Source organism: Malus sylvestris, chromosome 3 (genome assembly GCF_916048215.2).
Source record: "Malus sylvestris chromosome 3, drMalSylv7.2, whole genome shotgun sequence".
In the NCBI taxonomy this organism is placed as follows: domain Eukaryota; kingdom Viridiplantae; phylum Streptophyta; class Magnoliopsida; order Rosales; family Rosaceae; genus Malus; species Malus sylvestris.
Window position 1 is genome coordinate 18,650,480 of NC_062262.1, and position 6,992 is coordinate 18,657,471.

The 6,992-nt window shown below is 37.8% G+C and overlaps 1 pseudogene; it reads left to right on the forward strand.

The window, feature by feature from the left end:
• Positions 1 to 511: 511 nt before the first annotated feature.
• Positions 512 to 6,591, forward strand: LOC126617493 (putative 4-hydroxy-4-methyl-2-oxoglutarate aldolase 3; annotated as a pseudogene).
• Positions 6,592 to 6,992: the final 401 nt, after the last annotated feature.

Below are 6,992 nucleotides of genomic sequence, written 5' to 3' on the forward strand. Positions count from 1 at the left end.
CCATTGTGTAGCTTAGTTGAATCCCCTCACCTTTAGTGTAAAATATATCATTGTACTAAAAAAAAAACACTCAAATGTGTGTACGAAAATGTACGTATGAAATGCATGTATATGTTTGTATCAATGGATATACCAAAATATTCAAATGTATTAATGTACCTAAATGAAGAACATACAAAATTGTTATCGGACTATATATTCTAAAAAAATTAGTTGCCTAAATGTAGACATTCAAATATATTATGATAAATGAAATAAAAATTAAATTTAAATGTAATTAATACATTAGAATAGGAATAAAAAGATAAATAAAACATGCAAATATAACTAATAAATGAGATGATTAAATGTACTAGGAATTAAAATTGGATTTTAATCTTACACAAGGTTATAATCTAAAACTCATATTTTTTAAGGATTAAAATGAAGTTTTCTATTTTTTTTACCCATTTTCTAGCCAAACAAACCACAATTGTCTAGCTAGTCCCAACTTAAACACATTTAAATTACAATGAACATACCACACCCTAGTACTCCTGCAATTCAAGGGTCTAACAGTTGTATCACCATGCAGAAAATAGGCAGCACAATACCAATAAAGCTGAAGCGTGATAATTACCTCTTCTAGAAGTTGCTGTTTGAGGCTATCTTTAAGCTCTACATGCTCACCGGCATTGTTGATGGAAGTGAACCTTGTCCCTCACCTTTCTCGACGGATGAGAAATGAAATGATCGTGCGAATCTAGCTTCTGACACTTGGCATGAGAAAGATCAGAGCATCATAGCCTTGATGAAAGTGAAGATGTTCTACCACTAACAGTTGGATTAACTTCTTCACGCGATCTTTTGCTGAACCTGGAGAAAAGATTTGGAGTTACAGGTGTGTCTTTAGAGCATTGGAGAAAACCGGCTGCTGCTTCTTTGGCTACCACTGATGTTTGTGATGCAAATATGCTCTTTTGGAGAGTGGAGAGTTGCACCTTGTGTCGCTGTGTTGATTTTCTAGCTTTTAGTTTCAATGTATTTCATATATTCAAATGTACAAGTGATAGGGTATATATGAGAGAAGAGAAAGAAAAGAGGACCGAATAGTTAGTTGTAACAAGCAGCTAACTAAAAGCAAGAAAAGAATGATGGCTATCACAACCAACAAGATCTAACTTACTTCACCTAATCAGTCACATTCCTTAGATTAAGGAAAAAAGTTTTATCTACTTTACACTAATTAGTCACTTCTCTTAAATTAAGGAAAAGCTGATTTACAACAACAAGGCCTTAAACTTGCCCTAGAGATACACCTATGGTAGCTGACCCTAGAAGCTAACCATAAACCCATCGAAACACACTTCATTGTCCTTCAACACTCCATTTCAAGCTGGATCGAGGAGGTTAATTGAGTCAAGCTTGCCCATAAAACGATGAAATAGAGCGAATGCTAGAGCTTTGGTAAAGAGATCTGCTAGTTGATCATGGCTTCGTGTGAAGATGGTCCTTATGACTTGAGTTTGAACTTAAGCTTGAATGAAATGACAGTCCACGTCGATATGTTTGGTTCTTTCATGAAACACAAGGTTGACAGCAATGTGCATAACCGCTTGATTATTGCACATAAGGAACATAAAGGATGGAGTAGGAAACCTTAAGTATAAAATAAGCCATATAAGTTCACAGGCAATGGTTGCTATAACTTGATATTCAGCCTCTGCGCTATAGCAAGCAATTATCTGTTGCTTCTAGGTTTCCACCCACAAATGTACAATAGTCTGTGGTGGATTTTCTATCAAGAGCATTCCTAGCCCAATTTGCATTCGTGCAGTCACTAATAGCAGTGGACTTATTTTTATGCATGATGATTCCTTGCCCTATTGAACCTTTAAGATAGCATAGAATTCTCTTGACAATGTGAAGGTGATCAACATTTAGAGAATGCATAAATTGGCTTGCCAAGCTCACTGTATAAGTGATATCTGGGCATGTGATTGTGAGATATATAAGTCTTCCTACCAACCGCTGATAATAACTCACATCATGTATGGCTTCTCCCTCTGTGTTGAGTTTCAGTTTACCATCCACATGAGTGATGGCAGGTTTGCAATCAAGCATGTTTGCTTCTTGAAAAAGATCCAGAACGTATTTGCATTGATGTAGAAACAATCCATTTGAAGATGTTGCCGTTTCAATGCCCATAAAATACTTGGGCCTCCCCCTATCTTTGATAGCAAACATTTGATGTAGAGACCATTTCAGCGCCTCAATTTCAATAGCACTATCTCCTGTGAAGATGAGATCATCCACGTAGATGAGAACCACCAATTTCCCATTGGTACCGGTTCTTACAAACAGTGAGGAATCAACATTACTTCGCACAAATCTGGCCTTCTCTAGTACTGAACTAAGCTTGGCATACCAAGCTCTCGGGGATTGTTTCAATCCATATATTGCCTTGTGCAATTTACACACCACATTGCCTTCAAGACCATTATAGCCTGGATGAGGCTACATATACACCTCTTCTTGTAACTCTCCGTGAAAAAAAGCATTCTTCACATCCATTTGATAAAGGGACTATCCACAATTAACAGCCATTGAGAGTAAAACTCGTACTGAATTCATCTTGGCCACATGTGCAAATGTTTCTTTATAATCTACCCCAAAGGTTTGGGTGAAACCTCAAGCCACAAGCCTAGCCTTGTGTCTCTCGATAGAACCATCAACCTTGAATTTGATTTTGTAAATCCAACGACTTCCAACAACCTTTTTTCCTGGTGGCAGTGGAACTAAGCTCCAGGTGTTATTTTCTTCCAGTGCATGAAGTTCATTTGCCATGGCTTGATTCCATTATGGGAGGAGTGATGCTTTCTGGAAACTCCTAGGTTCACAGTGTTTATCAATCTCAATGAGAAGTGTAGCATGAGATGCAGAGAACTCATGAAAACTATTGTTTTCAGTGATAGGGTGTCGTGAGACATAAGTAATATAATCCTGCAACCTAGTTGGAGGTTTCCTGATTCGAGGAGGATTTCTTTTAATCAGTTGAGACTCTGTAGGAGGTTGAGGGTGATCAGAATGAGAATCATTGTTCCTCTTACTGGCAAGAATCAGACTAGCAGTAATTGAATCAGTTTGCACCTCTTCACTTTTTGAATTCACAGAGACTGAGTTCTCTTCCAACAGTGGATGATTAAAATTCTGAGGGAGTGGAAATAATTCAAACAATTCCTCCCCCTGACTTGTAGTAGTTTCTTTGGAGGTGAAATAAGGCAGTCTTCTTCAAACTTCACATCTCTTGATAGAATACACTTCTTAGTGACTGGATTGAAGCACTTATAACCCTTATGAGTAGAAGAGTACCCCATAAACACACACTTGGTTGCCCTGGCATCTAATTTATCACGGTTCGAGGCTTGGATGTGAACAAAGAAAACACATCCAAATACCTTGAGGCGTGTCAAATTAATTTTTCTACCTTTGAGAGTTTTATAGGGAGATTTGTACTCTAGCACACGACTTGGGAGTCGATTGATGAGATAAGTGGCAGTGAGGATATCAAATAACCAAAATTTCTTTGGAACATGCATGTGAAGCATGAGAGCACGAGTCTTTTCCAAGAGGTCCCTATTCTTTCTCTCGGCCACTCCATTTTGTTGGGGAGTTCCTACATAGCTGGTTTGATGTATAATGCCCTGACAACTTATTAATTGAAGCATGTTGTTGGATAGAAATTCAATGCCATTGTCTAATCTTAAAACTTTAATGTTTGATTGAAATTGAGTTTTAACATGCATATGAAAATCTTTGAAAATGTCTGGGACTTCACTGTTTGATTTCATAGGGTATAAAAAACTTATTTGAGAGAAGTCATCAACAAATAGAACAAAGTACTTAAATCCTTCCATTAATTCAATTACTGGTCCCCATACATCAGTGTGTACCATTTCAAAGGGTTTACTTGTCCTAGACATGGAATTACCAAAAGGTAGTCTAGTAAACTTAGAAAATTGACAAGTATCACAAGTAAGATGAGATCTACAAAAAAGTTGAAACAGTTTAGACAAAACAACTTCTAAAGGGTAAGCTAATCTCTTATGCCAAAGTTGGTTTTCATCTATGGACTTCGATTGAGCTTGAAACGCTTGAGTAAAACAGGCATTCTTGCACATGTAGTAAAGTCCATTTATGAAGACCCCTTCAACAATCATCTTCACGGTGAGAACATCCTGAAAAATCACATTATCTGGTGAGAAAGTGGCACGGCAGCTTAGGGTATTTGTGAGTTTTCCAATTGATAGAAGTTGAAAAGGAAGGTTGGAACATATAAGGCAGTGGAAGGTGTTTTGTGTGAGAGTAAGTTAATTTTTCCTTTTCGCAAAACTAAGACATTTTTTTTCTTTCCATTTGCAACTCAAACATGTGAAGGGCTTGAAAAACGTTTAAAATGATGTAAGTTTGTGACTTTGTTTGTCATATGATCTGTGGTGCCTGAATCTATTATCCAACAATCATTTTCAATACTAGTTAATAGGGCAATGAAGGCTTTGAGTATACTTGGCGCATCTTCCCGTGGTACTTTCTCATTTCTAGTAAGGAATCCAGCAAACTGTCCCAACATAGCTGTATGGCTGTCCTCATCCTTGCCTTGAGCTTGTGAACCTCCCTTGTGTCCCTTACTTTGAAGGTAGGTTGCAAATTCATTTATGAGTGACAATGGATTGGCAGTGAAATCCATGGATCTTTATGAGGCAGTAAGAGAGTGGGCATTAGCAAGTTGAGCCTTGGGGTGAGAGTATATTTGCTGTGAGGACCTTAGTATCATCTTTCCATCTTTTCTGAACTTAGGCTTGAGTTCAAGATGAAGTTCCCAACATTTATCTTCTACATGACTAACACCATTGCAGTATTTGCATTTTAGGTGTGTATTTCTACCTTTGTACCTTTTTGCTTCCGAGTTCTTGTAATTTAAGGCATATGCACGAGTCTAAGTCAATCTCGAGTTGTGCTTAGCATTCATCACTTTCTTCCTCGCTTCTTCTCGCTGAATGTTTGCACAGACATTGCTGAAGGTGGGCAATTCTTGACTCATCAAGATATGACTCCTTTGGTTCTCGTATTCAGAGTTCAAACTCCCTAACAATTGATAGATTATGTCTTCCTCAGCTCGTTTCAGGAGAATGGTAGGTCTGTGTTATGAGGAAGATAAACATCCAGCTCATTCCACATGGCCTTGAGGCTCCCAAGGTGTTGAGCAAATGTTTTCCCTTCTTGTTGGGCACTGGCAATGTCTTTCTTAAGTTGAAAAACACGTGCATAATTGTTTTGAATTCCATACATTTCTTGCAAGGCTTTCCAAAGGTCGAGTGAGGAATTGTAATAATTAAAAATCTTAGCAACATGACAAGTTGATCCTTGCAAGGACATGACAAGTTGATCCATGGTGTTGAGTTGTAAGGACATGACAAGTTGATCCTTGCAAAGCCATGCATCATATGTAAACGAGGAGCTGTCTGGAGCTTCCACGCTTCCATTGACAAACCCTAATTTCCCTCTGCATCAGAGAGCTAGTGAAACAGCTCATGACTCATTTAGGAAGACTGAACACAGATGTTGATTGATGTTAACCTCAACGTCTGAGAAATTTGGGGAGAGACTATGTTGAGTTTCCTCATCGTGGTTCACTGAACTTTCTTCAGCCATAGCTTAAAGTTTGAAAGAAATAACACAACAACAAGAATAGCAAAGGCAGGTTACAGACGAACCTGCTCTGATACCATGTTGATTTTCTAGCTTTGAGTTTCAATGTATTTCATATATTCAAATGTACAAGTGACAAGGTATATATGGGAGAAGAGAAGGAGAAGAAGACCGGATAGTTAGTTGCAACAAGCAGCTAACTAGAAGGAAGAAAAGAAGGTTGTCTATCACAGCCAACAAGATCTAACCTACTTCACCCAATCAGTCACCTTCCTTAGATTAAGGAAAAGAGCTTTATCTACTTTACACTAATCAGTCACTCCCTTAAATTAAGGAAAAGTTGATTTACAACAATAAGGCCTTAAGTTTACCCTAGAGATACACCTATGGTAGCTGACCCTAGAAGCTAACCTAAACCTATCGGAACACACTTCATTGTCCTGCAACACACCGATATTCCAGAAATCTTGAAAACGTGAAGCATTTTCAGGCCCCATTGTGACGATCAAGGTGTTTGAAGACAATACTCTGGTAGTAGAGCTTCCCGCAACGAAAGGTGAGGGTAGGGTTTTGGTTGTTGATGGTGAAGGAAGCTTGAGGCGTGCCATTACCGGAGGAGTATTGGCAAAGTGTGCCGAAATTATGGGTTGGTCTGGGATTGTGATAAATGGGTGCATCAGATATGTTGATGAGGTAAATGGATGTGAGATTGGTGTGAGAGCTTTGGCAACTTGTCCTGTGAGACCAGTCAAAAGTGATGGTGGCCAAAAGCATGTTCCTATCAATATTGGAGGAATCTGGATTCATGAAGGAGAATGGTTGTATGCAGATGGCGATGGCATCCTCGTCTCCACATCTCAATTGTCTATTTGAATCCCCATGAATGTTTGTTTGCTTCATATCAAGGGAAAATGCACTTCTTTTCTCTCTTGCACGCTCATATTTATTTCTATATCTAAACACCCCAATAAATTAATAAGGGCATGCAAAATTAGAAAATATGTATGCATAAATCACTTCTCTAATAAAAACCTCAAATGCATTGTTGTATTTTAAGTGTTCTGCTACTTGTGTGGTCTAGGCTTCATTTTTCAATGTACTATTTATTTAATTTGAATGGAATGAGAGCAAGTTTTCATCTTTTATAATCATATTAATTAATAAAAAGCCATATTTTTAAGAAAAAAAAATCATAGTAATCGGGATATGTGTGACTTATTATTTTGTATACTCAGTTAATATTTGTCGCTAAAAAACTCGTGGATGCAAACAGCACTGAATTCGAAATTAAAATTATAATTTTA